This window comes from Bactrocera tryoni, chromosome 1, assembly GCF_016617805.1.
Source record: "Bactrocera tryoni isolate S06 chromosome 1, CSIRO_BtryS06_freeze2, whole genome shotgun sequence".
In the NCBI taxonomy this organism is placed as follows: domain Eukaryota; kingdom Metazoa; phylum Arthropoda; class Insecta; order Diptera; family Tephritidae; genus Bactrocera; species Bactrocera tryoni.
The window spans coordinates 44441829-44455092 of NC_052499.1; the positions used below are offsets into that span (position 1 = coordinate 44441829).

The 13264-nt window shown below is 35.7% G+C and overlaps 1 protein-coding gene across 1 annotated transcript in view; it reads left to right on the top strand.

The window, feature by feature from the left end:
- LOC120766963 overlaps positions 1 to 13264 on the top strand; it is a 231070-nt gene that overhangs the window by 117457 nt on the left and 100349 nt on the right. The window lies entirely within an intron of this gene.

The following is a 13264-nucleotide window of genomic DNA, read 5'->3' on the forward strand; positions in this document are numbered from 1 at the left end:
AACCCTCCTAGTTATCTGAAGCCAAAAAAAAAAGATTATTAATCTAGAATAATGTCGCAATGGCCGGAAAGAAAAATAAACACTTCATATTGATTCATTTGGTTGTATAGCTGCTAACATTCACCGTAAGTGGTTGATTGATGAAAAGGCTATGTATTAATTAATTATTAATTAATTAGCTATGTAATAATTAACTGCATGCTTTGTCGGATAGTCGATTTGTCAACATCACTATTCAAATTATTTTTAATTTGTTTTGAACAAATAAATATATTTTTCTAAGCAACCTGAATTATATTTGTTTTGCCAGATGATGTTATAATGGGCTTTCTGCCAAACGCAATTTTTTGCGAAGTAATCTATTTATATAAGAATTATACCCTGCACAGGGCACTTTAAGTTTTCCATGAAGTATATAGCATTCAAAAGGAAACGTCGGAGATCCTATAAAATGTATACATACATATGTATATGTATAAATGATCAGCCTGACGAACTGTGGTTTTAGCTGGATCCATTTATCTGTCTTTATACACACATGGTCAAAATAATAAGTACATGCGCCCGTGTAACATTCAATGACTAATAAATTTTCTTTTATTCACGTTTAAAGTGAAATAATATCATATTTCATTTCATATATGTCTAAAATAATAAAAATAAAGATATTTGTGATAATATTTGAAATAGAAACTTAAATTTCTAGCAAATAATAAAAAGACTAAAAAAAGGGCTGGAAAAAATAAAAGTACATCAGGAATCTGTGAATGAAAAAATGTATTAGTTTGAGTTTTCTGTCTCCTATTTGATTTTTATTTACTTCTTTCAACAGTATCTAGTATATCTGCCATTATTTTCAATTCCTTTTGAGATTCGTTTTGGCATACTGGAGATAAGTTTGTGGCACGTATCAATTGTAATCTCATACCAGGTTTTTTCAACAAAATTCTCTGATTTGATCCTTATTTTGGAACGATTGCTACCCAATCTGTTGCTTTAGTTCCCCCCCAAAGGTTTTCAATTAGATTCAAGTCGGGAGATTGACATAGTCATATAAGAGAACTCACACCATTGTCCTGGGACCAACCTTTTACCAACGTCGAAGTATGATTAGGATCGTTATCCTGCTGAAATTTCCATATTAGTGGCATACTTTCCTCAGTATATGGCAGCATCGTGTTTTCCAAGCCATCTTTATATTGAAACCTATTCATGGTGCCTGATATAAGATGTATTGGCCCTACACCATACGACGAAAGGCAGCCCCAGACCATTATGTTGCCGCCACCGTGTTTAACGGTCTTTTTTGTAGACTGTAAATGCAATTCTTTGCCTTTCGGACGACGAACATTCCGTCAGGCATCATTTCCGAACAAATTAATTTTTGTTTCGTCGTTCCACAAGATATTTCGCCCACTTTTTCTAACCACTTGGGCCGGACCAATTTGCATGATTTTTCGCGAAATGTAATCTTATCTCAAATTTTTTTTTCTGTAATTATGGTATTCTTCTGGCCATCCGGGCAGGTAAATTAGCTCGATATAGTATTCGTCGGGAAGATATTATGCTACCAATATCGGCTAATATTGTCCTTGAAAATACCAATGGGTCCTTTTTACTAGAGTGACGATACGGTTGTCCTATGTCTTTTTTGGTCAATCGCGAATTTCAACATTCTTTTTCATCCTTAGGGTATTCTGCACGAAATACAATGAACGGCCTAATATTTTAGCGATATTCCTAAGACTTTGGCCCTCTTTTATGAGGATTAAGACGATGTCCTTTTCCTCCGCCCTGCAATGCTTTTTTCTACCCATATATAAATTTTTTTAGTTTTTAATGAGTCTTAAACATGGAGCTATACAACCTAAAGAGCAAACCATTAAAATAAATCACTCGATTTGATGAAAATCTGAAAATAATTAACAATGTACTTATTATTTTGACCACTTAGAAAAGGAACATCAACAATCAATTGCCACGCCCACTACAAAGAGTTGATACAGCATTTTCTTTTTACTATAAAAAGTACTACCATGTCGAATCTAATAAAATCCACCCATAGTTGCATTTATTTGCTTCACCAAACATTCAAAATTCAATCATGTCTGCAGCCTAAAGGAATGTACTTATTATTTTGACCATATGTGTATATGCAATATTTTAATTAGTCCTTCAGTTTTTGAGAAATCGATCTGAAATTATGCAAACGTTCTTTTCTCTCCAAGAAGCTGCTTTTTCACAAACATAAGTCCTTGTAAAGAAAGTTTGTACATGTGAAGGGTATTATAGTCTCGGTGTAGCCGAAGTTTCTTGGAAAGGAAGTATTCTAGTCTAGATATGTACGTTAACTAAGACAAAAAAGAATTTAAATACATTTTTACTCTTCATTGTTATATAATTTTTATTGACATTTAAAGAATATAAATAAAAAAATTACAGAAATCGTCGAATTACATACCGGAGCAGTGGCGGCTATAAAAACAACGGTGCTTCCTGGTTGACATGATTTTAACATTTGCCGTGATCTACAAGGTCTGTCGCAAAAGAAACAGGACTGTAAAAAAAAAAAAAAACAAAAAATTAATATTTTTCAAAAGTTATATTTTTTTATACAAAGTAATTTCCTTGTGCTTCGATACAGCGTTTAGCCCAGTCAATTAGCATTTCAAATGAGTGTTTAAGGTCATTTTTCGGAATGCTCTTGAGAATATCGGTCGTCACCTTTTGGATAGCTGAAATGTCCTGAAACCAGTGCTCTTTCATGGGCAAATGAAGTTTTTCAAATAGGTGAAAATCACAGGGTGGCAGATCAGGTGAGTAGGGTGAGTAATTAATGGTTAATATGGAGTTTTTGTCAAAAAATCAGTGACAAGCGTCGACCGATGACACGGCGCATTATCGTGCAACAGGCGCCAAGACCCTGCCTCACGGTATTGTGGTCGAGCACGACGAATGCGTGACAAAAGACGCTTCATAACACCAAGGTAAAACACAGCATTAATCGTTTGGCCAGGTGGGACGAACTCTCGGTGTACAATAACCTCGGAATCGTAAAAACAACAGCATTGTCTTTATTTTTGACTTCTGAAGACGACCGACTTCTGATCGTCACAGAGATCTTCACGACCTTCTTGGAATCGCTTAAACCACTCATGCACATTACTACGGGATAGGCACTAATCACCATAAACTTTTTTCATCATTTGAAATGTTTCAGTAAACGTTTTCCTAAGTTTAAAACAAAATTTAGTATTTGCTCTTTGCATTTTACGACCGATGACCAAAATCTGCTGTCACTTTTTGATTAATAACATCGATTGTGGTTATCGAATTGTCTTAAAATTTTTACGAAATGTCAACAAGAGATCAAACTTTTTATTTCATATACCCACCAATAGATGGCGCCACCAGAAATAATTATATTTAAAAAGTTCTGTTTTTTTTGCGACAGACCTTGTAAAAACATTGAACAAATTGTTCCGTAGTAAAGATCTCGATATCAGATCGGGCCTTGTAAAATAAAAAAATATCGCTAAATGGCGTGGACTTTGAAAAAAATTTTATCCCCTTTAAACCTTTTCGAATTTTTTAAAAATACTTTCAATCAAAAATCAAACAAAACATAATCCTAAATAAGCTTGATTGATAAATTTATAACAAAGACTTTTATCAATTTTCTAATTGCCACCACACTAAAGCAGCTATAAATAATCTGAATTTTGAAAAACCTTTTGAAAAATTATTTTTTGAATAGCTTAACTAGCGAATTATGAAAAAGTTTCGATTTCTTCAAATTTCCATACTAGAATGCCCCCTTAAGTAGAAGCCTTTTCGAAGGTATTCATGGAGACTGGCTACAGGATCTCAGAAATCCAAAATATTTCAATTTGGTGATTCAGATTATTAAAGTACTATATATTCAAAAATGTACAACATTTTCATTTATTTTTAAAATAAAATATGTAGATATTCAAAAAATAATAATAATAATACCCCCTTAATACTCTCATGTGAACGCATACATTTTACCACTTTTTAGGAACATTTTTTTTATGCGACAACAAAATCTAATCATTTTAATTTTTTAATCTATTTTTATTTGTATTTTGAAATGTAAAAAAATTCTTTTTTTTCGTTTTTTGCATTTTTAATATATATATTTTTTTTTTAATCAAAGTAGTCCCCAACAAAAAAAGTAGTTCACTGGTCATGGTGATAGCGGCTGTTCACGTTGTCTGAAATAAAAAACACGAATGGATTATTATTCAGTAGTTCTGCGGCTATCGTCCCTACAAAATATAATCAATTTCATTAAAAAAATGTCGAACTTCAAAAAAAAGTCACGAAAATCTTGTTTTTTTCGTTAAAAATCGTTAAAAAAATGAAAATATTTTCGAAAATAAACAATTCTGGTAGGGACGATAACTATAAATGAGTAGAAGAACATATGTAAATTTTAAAGCAATCGGTTGAATACTTTTTTTTTAGGACCATGACAGTTTCAGAAAATGATGATTCGAGAAAAATGCGTTTAGAAACGTAGCAGCTGCAGACTTGTCATGGCGCGTGGTAGACAGTCGCCTACGACTCGTCGGCGACTATGAGCTGTAACTTATCAAATACTATGAATTTCGGTCTGAATTTTTCACAGCATGTTTTCAATAGGTTTTACTGTAAAAAAATCGATTTTTCGAAGTGATTACATGAGAATACCCCCTTAATGCAACATACAGGAACTTTTTAATTTTTTAAAAATCACTACTTATTTCTTTACATAATGATAAATGTCCCTAGAGTTTATTTCCCAGAAGTATACATCTAATTTATGCTTGTGCTTATTTCATGCCTTACATTATAACAAAAAGTCTGTCAAAATGGCAACAGTATTTCTGCATCTGTGTAAAAAGATGCTTCTGAGTCACCACTTAAAGCTCTTGGAATAATTTTTAAATAGTAATTCTCGCTAAAGTTAGCATATGTAGAGAAATAGTTCAGCAAAAGTTGCATATAAACGGTAAAACGAACATGCAGTACATGCGCATAACTGTTCAACGTAAAAACATACATTTGCATTTAAATATGTACAATATGCAAATTCAGAAACGCTTGCATATATACCATAAAGTTATAAATTATTTATTGCCAATACAATATTTTTCCTATTCATATTGTAATCTTCTACATCCACTTCAAACAATAATTACAAGCAGCACAGCTTTGCTTTGCGGGCAAACTACTCACGCGTGTATGCATGCAGACGATGCACACACACACTTACATACATCCCAACTCCGCGCGTTGTTGAGCAGAAGTAAAACATGCTTTTGACATTTCGTCCTTTCACATTTTCTGCCGAATTGGCAGCAGTGCATTCACTTCGATTACTGTAACTCCGCGACTACAGCAACAACAATCAACAGCCAACAACAAGAGCGCCGCGTCAACGACAAAGCTAAGCGATCGACCAACAAATCAGCGCGACCACGACCACGATTAAGTGCCGCAAGCGCTTTTTAGCCAACGCAACTGCAATTAAACAGCAGACAGTAGCAACTACTCGCCAACTGTTGGTCTCCAACCCGCCCCCACCCGCCTTCCGCAATGCCATTTGCAAAGCGATTCGTCGCTGTAAAAAAGAAACGTGTGGTGAACCGCGCCAAATGGCAGAGGACCGAGCGCTTAGGTTGGCTGTAGTTGGCTGGTTGGTTGGCTGACTGAGGGTCCGGTCAGGTCGAATGGTTTGCGTTTGTTTGGAGTTCGCAGAAAAATTAAATCACTTGTGGATAAACAGAGTAGTGTTTATCTTTATGACCACCACACACACACATGCATACTTATGTATATTTGTAAGCGCATGTTACAGTTACTTGGCTTTTGCAGCAGCTTTTTTGTAGCAGTGTTTGTTTATTTGCAGTTACAAAGCAGCAGACCGCATGAATTAAAAATTTTTATACTTTTTTTTATATAATTCTGCATTTGCTTAGTTTTTAGTGCGCTTTTGCTCTGAATTATCGAATGTTACCACACTTACTGTGTTGCCACACTTACCAACTACCTTCGCGCTAACTGTTTAAATTGAGCATTGTCAAGTATTTAAAAAATTTGTGTTGCTGTTGATTATTAAAACAAAAAAGCCTTAACTTCGGTTGAACGCAAACACGAAGTATTCCATACATAAAATTGATTTTGGTATGTCCGCTTGTATGCAGCTATATGCTATATAGACTCGATCTGAACAATTTGCTCGGAGATTGCACCGTTGCTTGGGACAATAACCCATCCCAAATTTCTTGAAGATATCTCATTAAATGAAAGAGTTTTCCGTACAATCACTTGATTCTGATCGTTCAGTTTGTGTGGCACCTATATGGTATAGTGGTCAGATATATGGTATCTTCGGGTAGAAAAATGGATGTGAGCAAATTTCAAGATTCTCAAAAACGAAGGGACTATATGCACTCAGACATACAGCTCAGCTCGTCATTTATATATGCATTTTATAGGGCCGCCGACATGTCCTTCTGGCTGTTATGAACTTCATTTACCCTGTTTAAGGTATACAAATTGTATTGGAGCACTCGCTGTCTGAGATCGCACTTCGGAGCTCAGCTTTCTTGTGGTGAAGCTTTCTGTGTAATGAAGACGAATTGAACTGCTTACGAGCCTGAAAAGATCGTACATATTAGGTCTATAACTATATTAGTTTCTCGTTAATTTTACGTTTATTTAAGAAAACCAGTTAATGAATATTAAGAGGTCTGGGGTGAGGTTCCCCAATCGTCGGTCGTGCTTTTGTCCTACCATATAGGGTTTGTCCGGAAAGTAATAGGACTGAGTCAATTTAAAAAAAAGTTCAAAACTTTGCGCACACAATTCACATTGTCGGTGTTTGTCAAACTTCTTCCCGGCCATCCAAAGAGGCCTGGGACCACTACTTGCTGAAGCAACATCTGGTTAAGCCTGCTTGATCATACAAACGTCTCTGTCGCAGATTTACCAAGTTTCACACGGAATATAATCGCGTACTGCTGTTCTAACGATCGCTGCATTTTCGGCTTGCACCACTTACAGAAACGAAGTCACGTGAAGATGTTTGTCTTGACTCTCCAGGTGCTCGGAGACAACTGGCCAGCCGATCGTTCGTTAGCTAGGAAGGCCTTCTACCGAATCCCATAGGTGTGCGCACGCTCTGAAGTATAGTCGCAGCGGAAGAATATCAGTCCTATTACTCCTCGGGCAAACCCTGTATTCTACAAAGAAGCTGATACATGCTCCTTATTTCTTAGCCGCCGTATTTGAATAGCTTGGGGAATCGGGTTCACCATCTCCTGTTGTTATGCTTTTACTGCCATTCAGCAGGTCTCCAGCCCTCCATAATTTCACTATGCTCTAGGCATCAGTCACTAGATCACCTCGGGGGGGTTCTACAAGACTGTGCTCCCGTCTTGAAACCTTCTGTCAGTCGCGGCATCTTTTCATAGAATTTTCGAGCACTATCCCTATCGTCTACCTTGTCAAGCTCTTCAACACACGCATTTCGGCCTCTCTCTTTTCTTGTCTGCAAATTCGTCCCGCCCCCCTCTTCAATTCTAGGTACCTATCCCACGTGCGGGTGTTTTGGTCGATCGCAACAAGATAGTGGTCCGAGTGGATATTAGGACTTCCGAGCATACGCACATCTAAAAACTCGAGACGTGTCTTCCGTCTATCACAACATGATCGATCTTTTTGATTCTGAGACAGTCAGGTAGCGTGATGAATTTTCTTATGCTGGAAGGACTACATATCATAATATTTCGGGCCCCGGCGAAGCCGATCCCCCTCGGGACCTCTTGTGTATCGTGTAAATATACTAGTTTTCGTTATTTTATTGGACTATATGTATGCTAAATATATCGGTTAGTACTGGAGTTATCTTATTAAAAATGCGTATATATATTTTCTCGAGCATTCTTTAATTTAATTAAAGTAAATGGAGTCTGTGCCTTCTTCGTCAATCAATTAATATTGTGATTTTCGCTATTCCAGTGTATTATAATCGGTTCAGAATAGAATTGAATTGAACTTACAAGCAACGTTTTAGTTATAAAGCTTTGGTTACATTAATTTTTCACGATTTTTACAAATTATACAAACTATGTATATATAAAGTTCAGCATCCTACCTCGCCACTTCGCAAAAAAAAAACAATAGTGTCATTGTTTGTATATTTCAATACAAAATATTTTAATCTTATTGTCCTAATCATTAAAGTAAAGTTTTTCCTTTTCGCAATTCATTAAAAAAATCAAAGAAATCTTTCAAGTTTCTTAACGAGACTAAAAGTAGCATTTTGCCTGACTTTTAAACGAGTATTAACTTGAATCGTTATGGAATGTCGTTCCAACTTTTCTCTAAAATAAAAGAAATTGAAACTAATTTGCATCTTTAGCGCAACAAATATTGTATGAAATTTACAAGACAAATGTGGACAAGACGGAAGTCGTTCATACCAGTGTCTTATGCTGTAATTGCACTAAAATAATAACTCATAAGTATTTCGTCAAATCGACGTGCAATCAAGCGTGTATTGTCAATAGCACCCGAAACCCACTAACGTTCCAGTCCACTACCGCTACCAGCGCACTTAAGTTGATGTTGCTACTGGCTTTCGATTGTGGAACCGTTAATAAACCACTTTCGACCAGCTGATTGCCGCTGTCACTAATGCCACTGATCCTCGCAACGGCGCACACTTGGCAGCACATCTAACGCGATGCACCACTAAAGGCTGCCAGACTGGCTTAGAGTGGGGTGCAAGTAGCGCCGCCGCAATCTGGATTTAATCTTGCCAGCTGTGAATTTGTTTCAAGTTGCTCTACAACTGATTCATGTTTGCTGTTGGCACCTGACAGCAAGTACGCGGTGTTGCTGTAAACTCTTCGCTTGCGGCATGCAACACCGAAACGAAACATTAAATAACAACAACAACAATGAAAAAATCTCGTTTTTAAAATGAAATTGCGGTCTCGGAGCGCCTTGTGTTTTCTGTAACCAGTGTAAGTTGCTGTTGTTGTTGGTAGTTCAACACCGTTAAACTGCCGGCCTTATCGCCAATCATCAATAGCCTTGCGGTTGCAGTGAAAGTTGCTGCTCGATATTTTTTACATGCGTAGGTAACTATGAGCAAGCAGTTGCGAGCAAAATAATAGCAGTTCCCTAAATGGCATGCCATCTGGCACTATAATGGTCATACAATATTTTTTATCGATGGCTCTTAGGACATTCTGTATTCTTTTCTGAATACCTTAAAATTTAGCAGTAGTTATGAAGGAGACAAAAAATTCGTACTCGGCATTCTAAAAGAACGTTTGTAATACAGACACCCGCTGTAATATATAGTACATACAATTTGTGACCTAGTTAAAGCAGTTTATCTTTTACATTGTCGATCAATGAAATTATGTGCTCGTCCGATATTTTCCATCAGCAAGAATAACCTCCTGAGAGTGAAAACTATGCGGAATTTTATCTGAATATTCTACTGCACTGTTTAGTATTGCTCACAACTGTAGAAATATGCCCTGACGTACTTTTATTTAAGCTTCTTCTTTTACTTTAATTATGTACTTTATTTTATTTTATCAAACCCATATACATATGTACATACACTAGGCATCAAATGAAAGTATAAATTTCACAGACGTTATTTCAATGCAGTTTTATTAAAATAAACAATTAATAATTCATACATTAATATTACATTTACATAGGTATCTAATTAACAAATTATAAAATTTTCAATTTTTCCCCGGAATAGAAAGAAAAAAATTTGTTCCACTTAAAAAAAACGACTGTTAAACAAAAGTGGTCAAATGAAAGTATAAATTTAAATAATGTCAAATTGACGCTTCGTCTCTAAGAAAAATTATTCCAAGTTTGTACGGCTGCTTTTTTGTTATTTTGGAATCAAAAATTAACCACAAATGCTAAATGAGTTGGGACTCGTTATCTTATTGGAAGAGAAATGACCCCGAGTTCACTTTTTCCGCATTTATTTTCAAATTTTCGCTAAGAATGTCAATATATGAAGCAACCATCATTCGTCCATCGATTTGAATACACTACCTACACCAAATTTTGAGAAAGAGCCCCAAACCATGAGCAAACATCCTCCATGCTTCACTGATTGTATGCACTGTGGTTTTAAGCGATCAAACGGTTTACACAACACTGGCTTACGTGTTTTGTTAACTTCTTAGCTCGAATTTGAATTCATCTGACCAAATTACTTTATCTCAAAATGTGGTTGGTACTTTTAGATATTGTTTTGCAAACTCTAGTCCTTTTTTTTCTACTCGAAATGGAAAGCATGGGTTGTTTTTTTCGACATTGTTTTTAAAACCAGATGTTCGAAGTTTCTTTTGCTTTGTACTAATGGAAACATCCAAACCAAAACTTTTGATCAACTCCCGCGATGAAATTTCAAGGTTTTCTTCGTACAAGTCGCTCATTGTGTATAGAAATTTTGGACTTTGGACCTCCACCGTATTGAGTCTTGCTTGCCTTCCTTCTCTTGGAGTATTCAAAAATCTTTCTTGCCTCTCCTATCGAAAAGGAATATTTTTCATATATTTTTAATACGTTTCACCCCTCTTCCCATCTCCTACAATTAAGATCCTATTCTCTTAAATTTTGTTACATTTTCTTACTAAGAACAGAACAAAAAATTTTCACCATAACAGAAATTCCTTTAATAAATTTTAACAAATGTATTAAATCTGTAGTAAAATTCAGTTTTACCTTGAAACAAATGAACCAAAACTGAAAGTTTACTTTCATTTGATGCGCACTCATAGGCTCACCAGCGATGACTAATCTCTCTCAATGGAGTAAATATTTTTTGCGTCTAAATAATAAGTACAAATATTCCTCCAACTGTTTACTTACATAACGGTGCATCTACATAAAATGTTTTATGAATTTATTCTTAAGCGAAAATGTAGGAAGTAAATGAATAAATCTGAGGTTGCCAATATATATTACATTTATACTTTCATTTGATGCCTAGTGTATGTACTAGATATCATATTCATAAACTACAAAAGTGCTTGTATATCAATATTGATCGTTTAATCTAATTAGGAAATCATTTAATACAAAATTGCGACCAATTGGCAACTAATCGTGACTCTTTCCCAATTTACTTTTCAAAGGAAGTTTGGTGAATTTTATTGTATTTATAGTAGTGCATTTATCCAGTTCAAAGAGTAAGGATAAAAACACTATGAAGATAATTCGTACATGTGAAATATGTACAATAGATTCCACATATATTCAATTAAGTATCATTATTTTCGATAAAAAATACACCTGCGGCGACGCACAACTTACCACTTTAATTTCTTAATTTTTTTTTTGAATTTAGTAAGCATAAATACAAAATATTAATTACCTATATATAATTTAAATCTTTAATTTGTCTCGTTTAATGAATAAAACACAAAAGAGAGAGTCGGGAGAGTTTCCTGGCCAATCCATATGCTGAATTCCCGGGTCTGCGAACATTTTCATCGCCTGTACTCAAATTATAGAAGTTCTTTAAATTATTTGTTAGCTATTGGTTAGGGATTATTAGTTTGTTATAACCAAAAAACTTACTGATTTGCTTGGTGGCATGGAGCGGAGGTATCCGGGAAGACAGCATGAGAAGAGTGCCAATGTTGCTCTTCTACAAAACACACAATTGTATCCGCTATGACCTTTTTCTATCGCTCTGCGTTCATTATACCGTCAATAAATAATAAAGGGCCCACGTGCGTAAAAAGAGAAGCATCCCCAAATCATCTAGCTTTCAGGATACTTCACTGTCCTTATTACGCACTTTTCCTTAAATCTCTCTTCCGTAAAACGTCGCACATACGGCAGATCGTCAGCACAGATCAAGTTAAATTTGCTTTTATTCGACAATATTCGCCATTCCTCTACAATTCAATTTATGTGCAGCCGTGCTCAATCCAGCCACTTTGCTCTCATTGCCTGCGCCAAAAGGGGCCAAAAGAAGACCAGCATAAAGTCTTCTACCGCAAAGTCCAAATTCTTGATGCATTATATAAGGCTTTAAAAATATTACTTGGATATGAAGCATAATATTCCCAAAACTATTTACAGTTGACCTTCCATAACCCGAAGTTCTCCACAACTCGAACTCTTGAATTTGCAATCGCGTTTAGAAGTCGCGCCATGAGCTCTTTCACGGACAGTTCGAAACTCACAGTAAGGTCAAAGTTAGTCAAAAACTGCATGCCCTCTCTAGCCGTATCATCAAGCTACTTCCATATTAAACCTGCCTAACCGTGGCGGAATCATCGGAAACGGTAAAGCCGATATGCTCACTAGAAAAGGCACGCTTACCCAAAAATTTTATTTTTATTAGGCATTCCCCTGTCTTCGTAAACTCATGCGCTGGATCTAAATATGGGCCCTGCACTAGCTCTGTAAGTGTTACGAAAGTCCTCTTACCCAGAGTGGAATTTAAAAGATCTATGGAACTACTAATTCTTAGAAAGGTTCGCATGGCCGCAATGATAGGTGTCCTGAATAGACACTATCCCATTGACACTCACACGTTAAGGGTAAAGATTTAGGAGTTCGCAGTTTGTCAAAGTTGCCAAGAGGAAGATGAGGAGGAAACTTCTAGACAATTTCTCCTTCACTGCCCAGCTTTTACCAGTCTAAGGATGAAACATCTCGGTTGTCACTCATTTTACGAACCCTATGGATTGGCTGGATTATACATTAGGCGGCTTAATAAATTTGTAGTTATACGGCGGCCTTTTTATCCGTATTTAGAAGTTCGTGTAACTAGCAAACGTCTCAAGCTGTCCAACTGGAATTATTCGTGACCTCACGAAAATAACTTATTTACCTAACCTAACCGAACTTATAGTATGTCTCGACATCTTAAATACTTTTTAAATAAAGAGTTATAAATTGGAACCATTCAAACAGCGTAATCAGGTTGTATGTAAAAGCTAAAAAGCTTTTTTCAAATTTGCTGCCGTTATTGCTTGGCGACAAATGAATCCGTTGACAACCTTTGGCATGTTCTGTATGTCTTCATCTAATGACTTACGAGTTTTTTGAGTTGACCAAAAATCGTATTTTTCGGCTGAAAAACTTCAAAACTTTTAAGAAAAATTCTACTTTGAAAAAAACTGCCATTTTATTTTTTCTTCGACCAGTCATTAAATTTCAATTCATTTGATTAATATTTAAAAAT